The sequence below is a fragment of the Anas acuta genome, chromosome 2 (assembly GCF_963932015.1).
Source record: "Anas acuta chromosome 2, bAnaAcu1.1, whole genome shotgun sequence".
Classification (NCBI taxonomy): domain Eukaryota; kingdom Metazoa; phylum Chordata; class Aves; order Anseriformes; family Anatidae; genus Anas; species Anas acuta.
The window spans coordinates 98,306,675-98,327,113 of NC_088980.1; the positions used below are offsets into that span (position 1 = coordinate 98,306,675).

Consider the following 20,439-nt stretch of genomic DNA (forward strand, 5'->3'; position numbering starts at 1 on the left):
GTGTTGCTGTAATTAGGTGATGACATAGTATCCCAGTAGCTATTTTTAAGATATGGTACCTCTGTCACTAGACTGTAAGTTTGACTTCTTTGTTTTTAATTTGTGAAAAGGAGCTCTTTTGTCTGAAGGAATCGGATGGAACAATTCTGGTCTTTGGGAATATGTAGTATTTAATACCATACCAGTAAGGGAAGAGCAGAACTTAGAGTAACTGCCTATTGCAGCAAAGAACTAAATACTTCCTAAATTTAGTCGATCTCCTCAATTTGCTTGCCTATCAAAATAATTCAGTTCTTAATTTACCAAAAAGAGACACCACCATACACTCTAGCTGGCTTTCAAGCAAAAGTTATTGTTTAGAGAAATATTGTGTAAATCTAAGTACAGTTGGGAAGCTGAACTTCTCTGTTAAAATGGTTTGGTAGATGCAGGTACCTGAAACTTAGAGAATGGCACAGTTGATGGTGCTGTCTGTTCTCCATGCACTTATGTGATAGCTCTTGATGGGAAGTTACTACCAATGCATGGCTCACACCCCATGACATTCCAAACACCTCCAAAGTAGGTTTCTTCTATTTAAAAAATAAAACAAAACAGCAGCACTTCATTTAAAATGCAGTCCATGTCTCCAATAAATATTTTTCAGATCTTGAGTTTTAGATAATGCTTCTATTCAGGCTACTGCATTTAAAAAATGGACAAATATCACTTAATTAAAACTACAGTGATCATCAGAACTGTATGATGACTGTCCTCAGCAAACTGACACTGTTACTGATAGCAGCTGATTAGACAGAAGGCAATCACTACACTGCCAGGATCTTCAGCAGCATTTTTTGTTAAACTCAGATTGTAACGTTATAGTCCTCGACATACGTCCCTGTTCATTAAATTATGTGTAATCTTTTGGGATTTCCTAATATACTCTTTTGTGCTTTACATACTATTACTTTTATACACAATCCTGTTGAAGGATTGTTATGAATAATAAATGCTAAAAATATATTTTTACCTCAAAGATCTTGGATTTATTCTTCATCTTGGTAGAAGTAATAGGTAATATTGGTCAGGCATAAAGAGCAGAGATTTTGGTAAACAGATGGAGATAGAAGTCTAGCAATTAGATATTAAGGGTTGGAATAAACAGACTCAAGTTCTTGCTCAATTTCAGTCAGAGGAATGATTTTCCTGCCTCTGGCAAAGAGTAGCTGTTTGAACTTGTGTTTCCCATGAGCCAGGCCTGGATTTAAATATTCTTACAAACTTACAAAATCTCTTGAGTGCCAGGATAGAACAGAACCTGAGTTTAAGGACTGCCACAAGACCAAATGGCTTTTTATCTGTTTCCATAATATGATATATATGTGATGATATAAGCGTACTATTAAATAACCATTGCTTTAAGTAAAATGTATGACTTGACAGGAATATTGGTATGACTTTTGACTTAGTCTTACATGAAAATTGTAAGCTGAGAAGTTTAAAAGCAGAGAAATAATCTCGATGCCTTGAGAAGAACCTCTTTTACTATTTTTTTTACAGCTTCACTTATTTTTTGTTTTAATTCAATTTCCAGTAAGTGAAACAGCCGTTTTTCAGTCTTACTTTGACAGAAAACAAATAGTAACTCCAGCAAATGAGGTGTATAAATGTGTGAATTGGACACAAAATGTCAACACACAGTTGGCCTTTTTTTAATTTGTAGTTTTCTTTGCCAAAGGAGTGACATTCAGCATTGGCTTCAGTGTTATATCATAGCATGCCCCTGTAGTCATGTCCCAGTGAGATAGGGTTCTAGAATGAAAGATGCAGATTTTTTTTTATTATTTTTTTCTTTGAACAGTTTCATGATGTTTTCCATTCTGAGACTGTGAAATACTGTAAACTAAGCCAGATTAAGTTAATGGCTTGTAGAAGGCTTTCTTACAGGGTGTTTTCAGCAGGGGGTAACCTACAGAGAGAAAGGATGCCTCAGTGGCCACGGTGCTGGTGTCAGTTTTGGGGATAGAGGGTCATAAAGCTCCAATCGCTGAGGTTTCTCAAGGAATTGTTCTTTCCTCACTACCTCTGCTGTTTGAAGGGCATTGGAAATAGAAATCTGAAAGGGCTACAAAGAACTCAGATGGTTAGCTACTGAAAGTCATGTTAATGCTTCTAGGATCTTTTTTCCCATTGATAGTCCCAGTATTCTGGTGGAATTCAGAATGGGGTGGTGCAAATGGCCTGAGGTTTAACAGCGTGCATTTGGGGCATAAGGCATTCACTGGCTTTTGTACAAGGGAATGGTGCCACCTGCCACTGCCCAGATAGAAAAGTAACTTGAAATCAGGCCAAAGAAGGAGAGGTCATACAGTCCTGGACAAATCTGGCAGTTCCAAGGCACATAGCCCTGAATGATAAGCTGGATCATCTATGCTGTCAGTCTTTCAGAATCAATCGTAAGTGCTAAAATGAAGTGCACCCCTGAGCAGTACTAAACTCTGACAGAGCTGTAAATGTTGTATTTTGTTCACTCTTTTATCAGGCTGCAATGACTTTCCTCAAACTTCACTTCAAAAAAATAGGTTGGTTTTTGAAAGTAGATCTGTGATTAAGCAAAACAAAACAAAAGGATAAAAAGGATATAAAGGTCGTTAGAGTTGTGCGTGTGCATGCACAAAATTGCTTTCACTGTCTCTCAGCTGCAAGGCTGACGTGCATCCTACAAGAAACTGCTCTTATAGCAGCTGGCACGTGGCACCCCCTTTTTTGGCTTAGATACTTACAATCCCACTTGACTTACTCACTGAATACTTGTGGTCTGTGTGCTATTTTATTTCCTGGCAAACAAGGGAGCTATGCTCCATATTAACCGTGCCAATGGATAGAGGGAAGGATAGTGGAAGAATATAAAATTTACTTTAGAGAACAGGTTGTGCAGTGTCCTTGACCTTGGGATTTCCTGAGTGCTGGCTGTGTCTGTCATGCATTCTGTGACTCTAAGAATCTGTGTTGCTGAACACATTTGCCATTTAGTTGTTACTTTACTAAATACAAATCTGTTAATTTTAAATTCAATTTAACTTCAATTATTCTTTAATTTGCTCAACTCTATTTGCTATTTTGGTCTAAATTGCTATTCTTTAATTCAGCTCAACTAGAAATTGTCTCTATGGCTTTCTCATGTAGAATACACACACACATATATGAAAAAACACTGGCCAGACTATTAAGTGAGATTTTTCAGTTGTCTTTTTGTTGTACAGTAATAAATGTTATGAAGGCAGCAAGAGGGGTTATTTTCCCACTGTTATCCCTCACTGTGCAATAGGGTATACTGTTGTGACCCAGTCCCTACCATGTGTACAGATTTCATCGAGTAACTTTCCTAGCGTTGCCCTCTTTTTCCAGCACGTAAAACAGATACTCAGCTGTTTAGGAAACAGTATCCTATTTGTATTTCAAGAAGCATACTTGCTTTATTTACTTATTTAAGCTCAAAAATCTATTTGTCTTTTTTGCCTTGTATCAGATCTCACTCAATTAGAGTGTTTTTGCTTATTTGAGTGTAAAACTATCTGGTTTTGTGCCTAAGTTTATTCATTATCTACTTTTGTGTGTTTTCAATCCCTGTTGGTGCATAGATTGAGACTTCTTTACACCTTGTGCTTGGATTTGATTAAATTTTATGTATTAATTTATAGCAGTGATGGTATCTCTTCTTTTTAACTTTCCATAATATTTTGTTGAAAAACTGAAATGTTTTTTTGTTTTGTTTTGTTTTGTTTTTCAGTGTTATTCTGTCTGTTGAAAGGAAAAGAACAATATAACTGAAATTAACTGAATTCAGGAAAACATTTCAGTTGTTACTTTTGGTTTATTCTGTCTGCTCAGAGAACAGAAGTCTGACAACAGATCTTTGAATAGCTGCCTGACACTTGATAAATGCTTCCAATCCATCTATTTCTATTACATAAAGCAGAAAACTCTATCAGAGCTCCAGAATGATAAGATTTCTTACAAATCATGTTCTTCCCTCTAGTCACACAGTCACACTTCTTGATGTGGACTACAGTAATATAGTTTTGAAAATGCTTTTTTTCGGTGTCATGTTCACTGACTTTCTTCTTAGTGTTTCCTCTTCTAAGTATAGTTTTCATATTTCTTGATCAAGTATCTAAATATACTCACAAGCTTTTTAAAGTTGAGTTAAATCATTTAGAAAGTGAAAATTAAGTGTTCTGAAAGGTGGCCATTCAAAGGCATGTGGGAGACTTTGTAAACCACTGTGTTTGTGATACTTCTATGGGGAAAGGATCTGTATCTAATTTACTGGAAAGAACTGAGAAGATTTGAACTTGGTTATGTTCTGGACAAGTGAGGATAAATTAGACCATCATGGCAGAACTAAATACATGTCTTACTTCACTGAATTTCATAGCTGTCTGTGGCTATTAAGATACAGGGGTTCTCCCAGTCAGAGGGAATGCTGCTACTCTGTGGCACACTGTCTTGGTTTGGTCTGAGAAACACAGATGCTTGTATCTCCCTGCAGTTGGAATGAATTGGAAAAGATAAATACCACTTAATATAACTTCTTTGTGCAGATTTCTTGGCTAAGATTTGGAAGATACTTGGCCCATCTCATGCTGAAATGCTCCAGAATAAGCACTGTGCTGTCTATGGAGCAGGACGGTAGCTGGACAGATTCTTTTCTGACTCGCTCAAACCCATTCAAGCAGCAGGGTTCACATACTGCTGAGTGAACATGGAGTGAATCTGGCAGCTCTTGGAGAAAGTGGATTCAATATGCAAGAAAAGTGTGTGTTATTAAGTATTTGCTGTGTTGGTGACTGTTTCAGTGGCTTTAATTTTACGAAAGGGAATGTCTGTGTGTGTGCATATGCATGTGGTGTAGAGATGCATAGTTTTGTTTATATAGTTGGGTATGTTGGGTTATAGTTGTATACGTAGGTTATAATTTGTGTGTGGCTTACTGAGGATGCTTGGGATGAATGATGATCTGCTAATGTTCTGGTAAGTTTATTATTTATCCAGCAGAGCAGCTATTGTCTGTTTTGTCAACAAATGACAGTGCTTGGTTTGTGATTCCTTTTTCATCTTCTCATGGCTTGTGAAATTACTTCCAATGGGATACTGATGTTTCAAATCTACAATACCTGCAGAATGCACTGCAAATACTTAAAATTAATCTCTCCTTATGCAGTTCTTTTTCCTTGACTGCAAAACCTTGGTGCTTTCTTGGTGGGAGTCATGCATGTCTGTCTGCTTTTTTATTATTATTTTTTATTTTATTTCTTACTGAAAAGCTTCAATGAGCATCACACTGGCTCAGAGAACTTGTTGCACTGAATGACCTAAGATGCTGTACTTGTGATACCCGGCAAACTAGACGAGCACAGCATGGACTGCAGAACAAAAACATATGCTGAATTTTGCTGTGAAGACATTTTTTTTTTTTCTTCGTGAAGCTTAGGGAGTCTTGAGTAATTGAATAGGAATAATTAAGCAAAGGTAAATCTCGTGAGTATTCAATGATTTGGGGTCTTGTTCCAAAGCTTATTGAGGTAGTGGAACATTTTCTTGCTTTTTTAATAGCTTCTAAAACATTCAGAAGTCTAGCAATTAATTCAATGAGCTGCATTACCCTAAGATCACTGGTATTTCATCTATCTTATTTGAAATTTGACAACTTTTAGCAGATAAGAGCTTTGTGTGTGTTGCTTGTACTCTGCTTCTGTTCCTTGGGCACTGCTAATGCATACTGGAGATAACTGAATGAATGATTCAATGAGCAAAGAGGAAAAGAAATTGTTCATTGTTCTTAGCTACTGCAGTATGCCCCTATGCATGCTTAGCTACTTCTCATCTTCCTAAATCCCTGGGAAATGTGTTGCTCAATGCAGTGTCCCAGCATTAGCTGGGAGAGGACAGCCACCAGTGGCAGTGACCAAACTGCATGTATTATGTGATCCTTACCAATAGTTCGCTGTTAGGATTGCTGCTTTTCTTCTAGTTTTTTTCAGCTGCAGAAGATTTCAGGCATCCACTGCTGCATTGTGCTCTTCTTTCTTTCCTTGGTACAATGTGAAAAGATATCTGCAAGAAGATGAAATCGCCCCCAAACAAAATCTGCAATCAGAGCTCCTGTGACAGACTGCTGCAGTTCTGAGCTGTGCCTCAGCATGAATATCCCAGGGTCATGCCACAAGCACGCTGAGCTCTTCTCAGCTGATAATGACACCCACGATTGATGCTGGTTAGTGGGCTTCAAAGCTGTTGTATCCAGTTTTGTCACTACTTTACAGCAAACAGAACTGTGGACTTCTTTATAATAGCTTGACACTTGACATTGTGGTGGTTGAAATTCTAGAAAATTCCCAGAGATTTTCTTTTATTAGTTTCCATGTACAGACACAGGTTATTTTAAGCTGCTGAGCTGCCCAGACAGGACAGTTACTTCCTGCAAGACAGAACACTTAAACATTCAAGTAAAACCACTGTGCTAAATGAGTTTCCCAGCCTTTAATGTGAATTTTTGAGAATGTTAAAATTACTGTTAACTGCTGTTCCAGTCTGGTTTTACAGGCTGGATACGGATTGCTTGTGTTACAATATTTGTGGGTCATAACTGAAGTGAATTACTGCCTTATTCTTCTGGATTTAAAATAGGCTAAGTGGCAAAGAGCAAGCAGGCATTAGGGATGGGAGGATGAGGACGTAAGACTACATCTGAGAGGTGGCAGCGCTTGCACTTCATGTGAGTAATTCTGTCTCTACTATAAAATCACTTAACAGGGCACAGGAGATTTTTTCTTTGGAGATTTTTGTGCTCAAGGCCATTGACTGGTTATCATTGAAAACATACATCAGCTATGTCTGCTTGAAATTTCTGTAAAAAGTGAAAATTGAAGAAGCTGTTACTGTAATAGTCCCTCTGGAACATGGTTTCTGCTAGTGTGTTTACCTGAATGAAGAGGATGGTACAACTATATGGATAGCTCTGAATATGATAGGAACATTGTTAGACTGCCAACTTCACAAACCTCTTGTAGAGAGGTATTATTTTTATAATTACACTTTTAAGTGTTTAGGAACTAGGTACCAGGATCTCTGTGGGTGGTAGGTGCTAAATAATGCTGAGCCTTCTCTGTACTTCCTCAATCTCAGTCAGTAGCTCCAAGTTCATCCATACTGGTCTTCTGCAGTGCTTGTCTTCTGCCCACTGGAAGGGGCAGAAGGGACAACCACTGCTCAGAAGAGGTTGTCCTTGCAAATTATCCATCTTTCCTGGTCCCCTTGACTTCCCAGGGCAGTTCTTTACAGGATCCTGTCAAACAGGTAATTTTACAAGCCGAACACAGTTTTTCTGAAGACCGGGTTTTTAATTGTGTGTGTTGTTTTTGTTTTTTTTTTTCTTTTCTCTTGCTCACTCATCTTGGGATCTTAAACTATGCAGTCTTGTGGTCAGTGCTACCAGTGCAGCCCTTGCCCTTTATATCATCAAGCTCTTCCTTGCCTGTGGATAGGAGATCCAACAGAGCACCTTCTCTGGTTGGTTTGCTGATCACCTGCATCAGGAAATCTAGAAGTCTTCTGGATTGTGTCCAGTGGCATTGGCTTCCCAGCAGATGTTGAAGTGGTTAAAGTCATCTGAGAGTACCAGTGCCTGTGACTGAGGCTTTTTCCTGCTGCCTAAAGAAGGCTTCATCTGCTTGCTCTGGTAGATCAGATCTGTAGCAGACACCTACTGCAACATCACTTGTGCTGGTGTGGTCTTTGGTTCTTACCCATAAACTCTGAAGTACTTCCTTTCATGTCCCAAGATAAAGCTGAATCCACTCAAGACGTCCTTTTGCAGTGTGACTCCTCCATGCCTGCCCACCCCATCTTTCCTATAGACCTTCTCCTGCACCTCCATGGGAGCTAATTCTCAATCCCAGTAAGGCTGTAACTGTGCAGTGACTTCTGCAAGTCATGCTGTTTCTATAGGAGAAGTGTGAGAATCTCCCCTTTCATGCTCACCCCTAGACACATTTGCTCTATCTCTTGTGACCCCAGCTTTCCTTCATATTAAAGTAGCTTTCTCCTGGTATGTCTAATTTAAGTTCATATCTTTTGATTTACTTAAGTAGGGAGAGGAAAGAAGTCCTCAAAATTTAAGCTCCCACTCAAATAAATATAAAGTTATGGATTCTGTTTTGCAAACAGACTTCAATTTTGCAAAGTAGATCCTACAGTTCAGGAAACATCAAAAGTAAAGCTGCCTCTGAAACTTTTAGTGCTTTCATATGCGCTATAATATGTTTGTGCAACTCTTTCCAGTTGGAACCTTGCCTCATTTAGATGGACTGCCTAGTGACAGAGACAGCTGTTCATGTTTATTTTCATCCTTGTCCTTAAACAAATGGACTTTCTCATTCTCAATATGCTGGTTTCACAGTCTGTGGTCCATTTGTCTACTAAAGGCCCAAACTACTCTCAAACTGATAAAAATCTGAATCACGTTCATTAACTTCACTGGATTTATTCCAGATTTACAAGGCAATTACAGTTAAAATTGTGTTGAAAATAAGGTGCAGATGCTGGCATCTGCAGATAAGGCAAAGAAGTGTGTGATTCATACACTAGGTAGGGCTGGGATAATCTCCCTGAATGTCAGCTCGTTTTGACGTGCCCCAGATAATTCTTCCACACTATGAAATAAGAATTCTTAAAATGCTTTTTAGTATTGTGAAATATCAGTTCTGGGCAGTCTTGTTTCCATGTATTTGTTAGAAGTTGCTTGGTCTAAATTATGGCAGTGGATTTGAATTGAATTCAGTTGGCTAAATCATGTGCAGGATCATGGATAAGTTGCTCTTTATACATTCAGTTTGCAGCTAGCTTTTGCATCCTTACACCACTTGCTCCCCCATTTGGTCAAGGAGATGACATGTCGGGTAGGTGTTGTGTGGAAACCTGTAGGAAGAGAAAAGATGGAAGGATCTAACTAAGCACTAATAAGTCATTTGCAGACAAAGAAGAGTTTAGGTTGTATATACAAATATGTATTTGGTTCTGGTCTTTTGGATTTTGTTCACATAAGCTTTCATTCAAATTTCTTAGCCATCAGGAACTAGTATCAGTTGAATGATTAAAAAACAAGTGGCTAACTTAAAGGCATTTTTAACTAGCCTACTAGACTACAGTCATGTTTCTTTCCAAGTTTGGTTGATGAGTCACCATCCCTGGAGGTCTTTAAAAGATGTTTAGATTTAGAGCTTAGTGATATGGTTTAGTGGAGGACTGGTTAGTGTTAGGTCAGAGGTTGGACGCAGTGATCTTGGAGGTCTTTTCCAACCTAGATGATTCTATGATGTTCTGGCATCATCCCTTTGCAATGTGTGTCTACTATCAGGGCCTAGAGGGCACATGAGAGCACTGATCATCCTGACCAGCCTCACGTGGGGTCTCCATCCATGGTGAGGAGCTCCAGTCAGAGCTTGGACCTAGACCTGCGGTACAGACCAGTAGCCCTGGCTGTAGCTGGCCTGACCTGGTGACTGGATGTTGCGGTTTGACCCTTGTCCCAACCCTACCTTGCCTCGCGTGATGGACAGTAGCCCCTGTGGACAGTGATGACAGTAGCAGGAGCTACTGTCATCAACCTGGCTCTGCTCAGGGCCTGTGGCCACAGCTTGGCTTCCCTTGTGGAGTAGTCCCATGCTTCCTGCTCCCTGTCTTCAGTCCTTTCTCTGTGCTGCTGAGTGTTGAATAAGCTAATGAGAGCTTTCTAAGTTCTTCTAGGCTCAGAGGGAATAGTAACACATCTAAGATAAATGTTTCAAATTAATGAAACCATAATGGTAGAGGTACTAGCAAGAGGCTTATTATGCTGGAATAATTTACACATCTATAGCAAGTGTCTGCTAATGTTTTAGTGAAACTTAAACCTAGATAGGCTTATTACTTCTTTCTTTTCTACAGTTTTCTGTACTACTTGATTTTTATGCGGAGGAAGATTGAGCATCTGCTTCCCAAGACCAATGGAGGTTAGGTGAAAGCAAGCAGAAGTTAATGTTACTTGCACTTGGAGTGTGCACTTCGCAAATGATGGTTTCTTCTCTCAAGACTGTAGGAACTGGATATTTTCCTAATTTATACATGTACGTGGATTTTGATGTAAGACTCGTTTAAGAAGTTAGAAGGAGTTATCTTAATGCAGAAATATTGTGCCAGTAAGTATTTAGATAAAAGTTCTTTCTGTCTTGCTCAAGCCCAGCGAGACAAGCCTGTGATTTTCTAGTGAAATTATTCCCACTCTGTGGTATAAATGCATTGTGAAAATGCTACTTTATTATAAAAGTGTAATGATATACTCCTGGATCAAGGGAATTGCCATAAATATTGTTTTGTGGTTTTTCCTCCTTTCTTTCCTTTATCTCTCATTCTGTCAATCTTTTATTCTTAGATAATCTTTAAATATGTATTTGCTGGACAGTATTTGTAGGTAGTTTTATTATCTTTAATGATCTTACTGCAATATCTGTAATTTTTTTTTTTTTTGTAGTATTCATGGTGTAATAACAATAGAAAGTCCTTTCAGTTTATAATCGTGTATTGTCAAAATTCTCTGCAATTCTTGAAAGGTAGGATTAACTTTTTTTTTTTTTTTTTTAATGCTGTTTCATGGGAACTATATTAACCTGCCTTCCAAATTAGACTGTTTGAATATTTGGTTATGTCAGAGAGATAAAAACTCTGCATCTGGAATCTTTGACTTCTTGTTGACAGTTTTTTATTTTTATTTATTATTTTTTTTTTACATTCCAGCTAGCTTTGATATACGCTGTGCAGATGTGCTTTGCAAAGGAGAATAGTTCTGGCAATATGAAGGCCTGGAGAGTTAGGGAAGTAGTTAAAGACCCCAGACAAAACAATGAAGGTTCTCCAGAGGTGGCAGCGGAGATGCAGGGCTGACAACAGAAGTAGACTCATACTTCAACCTTTAAGGGTAGTGATTCCCAAATTGGTAGTGGTAGAGAGCTGGGTGTTACTCTTTTCTGAAGGTTTGCTACCCTTTACAATAAGGAAAACCTTTCCAGGGTAGTAGGAGTTCCAGGGCTGTGACAAGGACAAAGTAGTCTCTTTGACTCTAATTAGGATAACACTGGAAAGTTTGGGAGAAGTGGCAGCAGACAGAAGCTGCAGAGCCAAATTCTGAACTCTACTGTTGGGACATCTAGTGTCATTCAGGGAATGTGTAGTAGGTCACATATAATCTTGAGAAATCCTTAAGACAGCTTTACATTTTTCAGGAGGACAAATTACTTAGCTGCACAAGTAGAAAGGGCAAAGACAAATGGCACAAATGATTTATTTAGTCACTGAATATTTCAGAACAGTGTCTCATGGAAACATCAGAAATAATCTCTAGTTAGAAGAAGTGAAAACTGAGAGGTATGTGGTGCCTCCTTTCCCCTGGGGCCTTTTTAAATCATAAGGCAGTAAATTTCTGACACTGGTTCCTGTCTCATTACAGGTCAGAAGAGTGTTCTGGTGAAGTGATGGTATGCTATAGGCTATACCTATGATTATCTGTCTGCAATTATCTACTTTTTAAATTTATGCAGAACGGAAGATCACCACTTTAACTTTATCTGACAAATGGGCAGTGAATGTTTGCAAGCTGTTAAATTTGAATAAAAGACTTCCTGAGTAAATAGTTAGCATGGCTAACACATGGAATTGTCACAGTCTGCTGCAGCTTTTGAGTTCTGTGTATCCCCCAGTGTATTGCTGTAAGCTACAAAACGGACAGAGGTGAACGGGAGGAGGTGGTTCCTGTAGAACATAATAAAATAGTGAAGTGTCCTAATATAGCTGGCAGGTTTGCTTATCTAATGCTATTTAAAACTAATGAAAGCAGTATTTCATCTTTGGATCAAGGTTTATACATATTCTTACAGTTGTATGGATTGTCAAAGTAATTGATGTACTGCCAAAGCTGCAGTGAGGATACAAATAGATTCTTGTGTGGGTTGGAGTAGATCTTATAGTAATTTCATAGAAATTGGTGTGTGTTAAGAATATTTAGTCCCTTATTCTGGGATAAAAACAGTCCATTAGTAATGTAGTTTTTGAAGAATATAGATGTTGCTGTTCTGAATAGGGATGGTAATTTATCTAGCCTTGTATTTTGTTGAGATTGATGGCTAAAACTTCAAAGGGAGATGCAGCAATTTCTGAATTTCATTCCTTACACATGATGCTGACAAGTTGCTCTCTACATTTGCATGTGATTCTTACATTTTGGCCCTTTAATATATGCAAAGATGTGGTCTTCATGATCAACACCTGGTGTGGAAGCTTTGTGGGAAGTAGGGAAAGTATTCAAGTATCCTTGCAAGGTACCTAGAGCAAGCTGCAATGCAGCACACTATTAGAAGCCAGCATTTCTTGGATGTCAGCACTGTTCCAGTGTTGTTTTTTTGTTTGTTGTTTTTTTTCTTCAGCAAAGAATTGCAGGGGAAGACTTTAAGACCATAGTATGGTTAAGGACAGAAGTGGGTGCAAATGATCTTATAAAAATGAAAGGAGAAGCTTAGTACATTCAGTGAGTGTTTCTGAACATGAAATGTATATTTCTTGCTGTTCCTTTTGCTATACAGTTTAAGACACATCCAGTCTGCATTACTAAACTTTTTAAAAAACTGTAAAATACTGGCAAATAAATACTGTTTTATTTGGGGAAAGCCTGTCGTTGATATGTTACTGCTATAGTGCTGCTGTGTAATGTATGTACTCGTTGATGTTTATAGTCTAGATGGTACACAGATGACTTATTTGCTTAACTTTCCTGCTCTGGTATGAGTATGAGTTGTAAACTTAAAATGCATGAAAGAGCAGAAATAAGAACAGTAATATCTTCCTTGTCTATTCCAGTTATTGTGTTCACCATCTAGATTATTTCTTTTCACGCAGTTCTTTTTCAAAGTTTAATTATTTTGGTCCTACTTACTTGATGCACATACAACATAGATCAAAGATGTTATACTAAACAAATCTGTAGAAATATTTAAGTGTCTTCTGGATCTTTTAAATTATTTTTTTTGTTTGTTTGTTTGTTTTGGGGTGGAGTCTTGCTGGGGGAAAGGCACTACTAAAGCTATTTTAATAATTGAACTGGGACAGTGCTTTTAGTTTTCTTTGATGTAGGTACTGTTTTCCAGTTGAGGTGAAGACACACTAATTGATAATTTAAGTCTGAAAATGGATTTGCTTTTCTTGTTGCCTTTTATGAACCTCACAGAAATTGCCTGTGATCTTTCAAAGGTTGTTAGATGATGGAGAACCACTGAAGTATCAAAACTTGTGGAGGAAGAATCGATTGAAAAACAATTGCAAGATTCTGCCAGTAGATGGTGCAGTTAGTAAAAAATATACTGTGGAGACTTTAGACTGAACAAATTGTGAGTTTTGTGATTTCTGACAAGCTTTTTGGCTTGTGAGACAAATGAGCTGAATGGTTTTATTTGTTATTTTCTTCAAGTACGATAAATTTTGTCACCTGATAATCTCAGCTGTAGAATATAGTGGAAACTATTACTTGTAATATTCCATATTATGAGTTTGGAAGTAAATTTGCAGTTATTCTGCTCAATGGTTATATGTGCTGTTAGGTTAAATCCTCTGTACCCTCTATAGCACAGATGAGTAATATGATGAAAATAGTTTCTCATACTTGGAGAAAACTTTATGGAGCTTTCCAGCTGCACCTTCTGCTTGACCTTTCTGAGACAAGCATGCTGCAACTTAGTTGTTTTTTAAATTGGAGATTCACATACCTTAAGGACTAACAGACTGTGGTTAATTTGAGTATTGTCAGAGAACTTCTATGTTCCTTGGAGGAGCTGTAAAAATTGGATGTAAAATTTTTTTTCAACATGATTAAATTGATAAAGACACGATTTTTAGCTTGGCTCCTAGAGGCTATGCCTAGAAACATTTGGTTGGAAGGATTAGTTTCTGCAATATGACTCAAAAGTATTAGACGGCACTATGAAGTGCTAAAACTTCTGCAGTATTCCAGAATCTGACCTTGTAAACAACAGTAATGATGAACCTCATTAAATTGAAGTTGTTGTAAAGATTTTCTTTAAAGTCTTAAGTTGACAGAAGTAAAGGTAGTATGTCTAACTCTGAGACTCTATAAAGATGAAACTGTAGTTCCCACATATTAATTGACCGTTTATTCACATGGATATGCACTCAAATTAATGACTTTATGATAACATAATGAAAAAACCTCACACCATGTAAGAAATTCAACAAAATATTTTATGATGACCTGCATCAATCCTGCAGCCTGTGAAGTATGGTATAATCCTATTGACCATAGAGCAATTGAAGTAAAAACAGGGTTTTTTTGGTGCTTGAGCACAATCTAAAACTTGTAGAGATGGGATCAATAACTGTCCCACTGCTGTGGTTTTGTTTGTTTGAATAACTCTGTGGGTAGTGCTGACTATGTGTTTTGGAAGCATGGCAAACAAGGGAGGAAATTGGAAATAGAAGGGAACAGTAGGAGGTAAAATGGGTGCATTTCTGTAATTTTGGCTAAAAGAAAAATTTTAACTGTCCTGATTGGTTACTTATTTTGCTCAACACTAAGGCCACTATTTAAAAAAGTAATTAGAAGTTGCATGGGTCAATTTTATGCACCAGGTGAAGCATCTGTATTACAAGCTGTTCTCTCTAGAAATACTGAATTATTGCTTTGCTTTTGAAAAGACCACTGATATAAAGTGCTGCTAATTGAACATTTGAAAATTAAGCAACTATATCAGTAGTATATGGTAAAGTAGTTAAATCTTGATGAATAAACTCATATCATTTTGGCACAAAGTAGCTAGGAATACAATACTTTATTTATTTATTTTATTTTAAGAAAGTTAATCTGCTTTAGAAGAGCCATCTTGCTAGGAAAAAGAGGTTCAAAATAGAAAGCTTTTCGTGCTTCATCTGTGAGGCATTGTTTATCCCAGCTCTTCAGTTAACAAATTCTGTGTTTAAAGTCCAGGCAGTGCACCACGTTGTGCTCCCATTTTATATTTGTGAACTAATCTTGCTTTCAGGATTCTTGGTCTCTGCTACCCATTAAGAGTGCTGCCTGCATCCCAAGCCTCTCAGTAAACCATGCCACCTCAAAACTTCCTTGACAGTTGTTTGCAAGCTGCTTAGTAAAAGCTTGCACCTATATGCTGACATTGTGAATCATGGTTTGTAATACCTAAAATGACAGATGAATTGCCTACTACTACTTCCTGAAGTCTTAGCTCCTTCCATCTTATATTGGGATTGTAAAACATACATTTCATTGTGTGCTGTGTTTGCTTGACATCTGGGGGTAACTTGCAAGTACTCTCTATATTAACAGGTTGTGAACCTGATGTTCTCAGAGAACTTAGTGAGCTTTTAACCAAAAAAAGTTTTTCTGTTTTGTTTTGTTTTTGTTTTTGTTAATGTTGCTTCTGTCATTGTTCCAAAAGTGGCAAGAGGCAATACGTTCTTAATCTTGAATCTTCTCAGCTCTCCATGAGAAGTAGATGTGCTGTTAAGCTCACACGGTTCTTTTAATTAGGCAATTAGCAGTAGAATGACAATGTGAGGAAATCAGGAGTGGAAAAAATAATAGACTTGCCAGGCCTTAACAGTCCATCAGTTACTACAGTAATCTCTTAGTTTCATTCCTTTATGATCTAATATCCTTGGTGGTACTGTCATGTCTATAATTCTGTCCCTATCAGTGAAGCTGTTCAGCCTAATAGATCTGTCCCAGGCAAGCAGTTTTCGCACTGCAGAACATAGATGCTTTGCCTACTCAATGGTCCATGTCGGCTATTAAATAGCAATGCTGGTCTTTTCTGTATAGCTTCTCAGTGAGCAGCTTAAGTTGGTTAGCTTGCATAGTACAACTGTAATAATGTGGTTTGTTTGCTTGTTTTGGGTTACTGGTTGGACCTCTTGATTATTGTTATTTTTGAAAACTGCTTTTCAATATTTGGTACCAATGCAAGCAACAGCGATATTTTTATGGAAGTATATATTGGGTCATATGCCCTTGCTTAATACATCTTTTTAAGAAATTGGTGTGCAAACTGTGACTTTCAAGCAGTTCATCTTTCAATTTATTGAATTTTTATTTATTAACCATACGGTACATCTTTCCAGTTGGGAAAAGCTTTGAAGATGGACTGTTTCAGAGTTCATCAGTATTATTTTTAGCTTTTTTTTTTTTTTCCTTTATTTTCTAAAGAGAGAAACAGTAAAACATATGGTTTGATGGTTTGCTTTTATGAAGTACATTATTTGACTCTGACTTTTTCTGCAGTCTGCTGTGTTACAAAGATGATTAATTGCTCAGGCTACGAGGTAGAACTCTTTTAGGAGAACCTTCTTTATCTGATGGAGGCTAAGTTCACTGAGGAAGAGAAAAATACATTGGTACTGGCTTACAAAATGGCAAAATCATTTGTATATTTTAGAGGTAAACAAAAAAAAAAAAAAAAAAAAAAGAAGCTCTGTTATTGATAATACCAGGACAGGACCAACTTTATATGAACTTAAGACTACTCAGTTACAGTGAGCAATGTGTTGTTTCCTCAAATATTTTTCAGGTAGCTCAAGTATTTTGTGGTTTGAAAGACAAGCTGAACAAATAAACAAAACAATGGGGTAAATCCTGTATGTTGTTTATGAGCTGTTTATTAGACTGAGTTGCCTGGCAATGGGCAGACTTAATTCAAAGTATGTGTACAGTAGACATAATTATGCTTTTATAGTAGTGCATTTGTCTGCAAATTACGCCTCTGGACCCCCCGTATGACAGCTTGTGCAAAGTCATTCACTGCTGCATGTCTTCAGGAAGATTATCTCCAGGGAAAGCAGTCTTGATTTGTCTTACTGAGGAAGCATGCTTATGTCAGGCTTCTAGAGGTAGGTTCCATGGTCATCCTGTTGATCAAACTGGCTTCTCCAGGTCTCATGAGGAGAGGGGCATTTCTTCAGGTAAGTTCCCTTCACGGCTCAGGGAAGCTGCTGGATGGTGGCCGGAGCCAGAAGGAGAAGCCTCCATGGGGAGAAGCCACTCATGATCCTTTCTATGGATTTCCACAAAAGATAGTACTTACTGTGAATGGAGGGCCCAGCTGCTTCTGCTAAGAGGTACAGATAATCTTCAGAAAGCCAAAGCAGACAAGACTGTTTGCATTCTCTTCTGAGCTTAGATGCTGTCTGGACCTCGGATAACGAGTGCCATTTTTTGAGGATTTGCTTTAGTCTAGGGGTTACATGGACAGCAAAATCTCTCAAAGATCTTAATGACCTATATGATAAATAAAGCATTAGAGGCCAATCCTAACTTGTGTTGTAGCCTAGAGGCATAAAAAAAAATCTTTATCTTATCCTCTCTTCTTCAAAGGATGGCCTGTGTGAATACCCTTTTTCCCCTCCCTGATTTCACTATATACATCCTTCTGTAGTGAGTATGAACAGATGGGGTGGACTGGCATAGGCTGAGATTTCAACAGTTAATTCTTCTGTAACACAGAATGGGAATAGATCCATCTTCTTTATCAACTGTGAGAATGCCTCTTTCATGGTGCTGACAAAATTGAGTTCATCTGAAGGCTCTCATTTAAACAGGGGGGTTTTCTCTGATTTGATTCTTCTCCAAAGCCAGTCCTACTTTCTGTTTGTGTCGAAAGCTGCAGTAGCTTAATGATTATCTCTAAGCTAGGGTGAACTGAGCCTCTTGTGTGGTTGCATATGGCAGTGTTAGAGCTGATCTAAATCCAGTTGATTTCACTGGCTGGGATGAGGAAATTTGAGGGGAAATCTTGTGAGGAGGGAAAATCCTTTTCCTTCTGTCTTTCTTTCTGTCTCTTTCTCTGTTAGATTTTGAGACAAAATGTATAGCTTTTGGGTCTGTATATTTCTGCAAAATTACTGCTTTCTGTTTTAAGTTGTTTCTTGTAAATAAAAAATACAAGAAGGAATTTGGGGTCAGTCTAGGCTAAATAGAAACAAATCTCTAGCTTCCTGTGTCTTTTTTTTTTTTTTTTCCTCCCTGCCAAACTGTTTCTCCTGCTCCAGACAAAGATGAAGAGGGGGTGGGAATGCCCCAAGTCTTTTTAGTGGACAGAATGTATTTCTTAATCACCTCAGAAAGGCAAGTTCTGTTTTTCATGGGGAAGGTTAGAGAAAAAAGGAGTAATGCTGGAGGAAGAAAACCTTGGAAGCTACTTTGGAATGAAAAATACCTGTCATCTCTATCAAATATTTTGTTTAGCCTTCAGAAATGTGAGAGTTAGTCCTGTTCCAGAATTAATTATCTAACTCCTATTTCTGTTGGGGCTTTCCATTCTATATCACTAATTTTACATAACTGAATTCTGACTTGTGTGAAATGATTACATATTGTAAGTGGATTGAACTAGCCATACGATACATTCCGCTTTAAATGTGAATAATCCAGCCTGAGGACACACTCCATCTTCAGAAACTTTTCCAGCACTTTGATTTTATTATGAGAGAGATGAGACAATGACATTTTTTTTTTTTGTTTACCCAATATGGTTGATGGGCTTTCACTTTGAAAAAAAAAAATGAAAGCTTCTTTTTGACAGCTGTTACTTCTACCTCAAAATTCCTTTCTCTTGCTACCTTACCATGTCCATAAAAGAAGAAAGATTTTTTATACCCTGCTATAACCTACTGAGGGATGATGTGCAGAAAAAAGTAAAAATCCAGCAGGAAAGAAGGAAGTGCAAGTGATGTGCAGGACTATATGTATCTTTATGTAAAAAGACCCCAAATATTTGGGAATTTCTTATATGAAGTTCTGGTGTGTTTATAGCAGTTGCTATATAAAGATGTTATATTTTGTCCCCATCTGACTACAGTAAGATAGGAACTTTCAGAGCCAGGCCATTTGTTAGTAATTACAGCACTGTATTATCAGACTAACAACTATGTCTAGGTGGAAGACAAATGGCAGCAATAGCAACAAAGTGGATAAAAAAAAAAAAAAGCTGAAATCCTCCATCAGCTTTTTCACTCTGGTTAAGCAGTTGGATCAGAGAAGTCAATGGCACCTTGTACGTACGACAAAACACAGGAGCATCACTGTCTGTGAAGCCCAGCTGGAGAGCAACATTGCAACACATTTCTTCCTGCTAGCAGTATCTCGTTGTCAGCAGAATTGTCATCACTAATGCACATCTTCCAGGTTGCAAAGTAGTTGTGAGAATAGCTGATTGGCCCCATTGTCATGATAGTATGGTACCGCTTTACTGAAGTTTTTTGATGGTAAAGATTCTGTATGTTGTGACAGTTCTGGAAAGATTGTACAAATACGTTGTGTGACATGTCAACACTTTAACTATACATCATCTTTTGTCCTTCCTTTTCACACAATGCATACATTACAGCTTTTGGAGATGGCTAGAAGAGCTCCTTCTTGTTTGTGCTCTGAGGTGGCATAAACATCAACAGTTTCTTCTGGGATGTTAGGAAAACTGAAATTGGCCTATAAGCATTTTCAACAAATTTATTTTAGTTTTTTACTCAAATAATTCTCTTGGATGTGCAAAACTAAGGTAGATATTTCATGTAAACAAAATACCTTAAATTCCTTCTTGGGCTTTTTGCTTCTAGCTTGGCCAGAAATATTATATAAACAATCTTCTGCCTTTGATAACTTCAAAATTTTAGAAGGCCTGTAAAATATTGCGTATGTCTTTTCATTTTTCTCCCCTCTTTTTCCTTTTTCTTGATTTTTTTTTCTATTACAAAATGCTCCCTTTTTTTTTTTTTTTTTTTTTTTTTTTTTAAGTCCTCAAAAACTTGATAAAACTTGATTTGCTTTCTTTCCCTCTCAGTAGATTATTTCAGTTATTTACAAGCCATTTTTATGTTTTTCACCTGGAGCCACTACTGGACATTGCTTTAGGATCTTGGATCTGGTACTGAAAAACAATTATTTTAACTTGATAAAGATGCAAATTTTGGGGTCCTTTGCCTTCTGTCTAGAATTTCTTGAGGAAAAGCACACTTTTATATGCTGGATTTGAGGGATTCTGTGCTTGTGGTATGGCTGCACTTGGCAGATTCATTGGCACTGTTTGTAAAAATGAATTAGATGGTTCCACAAGTGTTTTCAAGAATTGAGCTGAGTAGGAAAAGAAGAAAAGATGGAATAGTGGGGTTATGATGGGGTGGGGGAAGGTCAAGGGAGAATGCTGTATAAATATTATTGAAAACCAAAGCGATGCAGTCCTTGATGGAATGTGTGGTAATGTTTGGGGAGTTCAGTGCTGATATCAGGTACTTATGTTAGGAAAGATGAGTGTGCGTGAGTAAATATGATGAAGGATATGTGTGATGTTATACTTG

General features: G+C 37.6%; 1 long non-coding RNA gene across 11 annotated transcripts in view; it reads left to right on the top strand.

The window, feature by feature from the left end:
- LOC137850877 (uncharacterized) overlaps positions 1–20,439 on the top strand; it is a 116,164-nt gene that overhangs the window by 24,320 nt on the left and 71,405 nt on the right. The window contains exon 1 of one of the 11 annotated variants that reach the window (XR_011092863.1): positions 11,921–12,598. The exons of the other annotated variants lie outside the window; for them this stretch is intronic. This is a non-coding gene — a long non-coding RNA (uncharacterized lncRNA). Of the gene's footprint in view, positions 1–11,920; positions 12,599–20,439 lie in introns of those variants that run through there. 11 annotated transcript variants of the gene reach the window in all.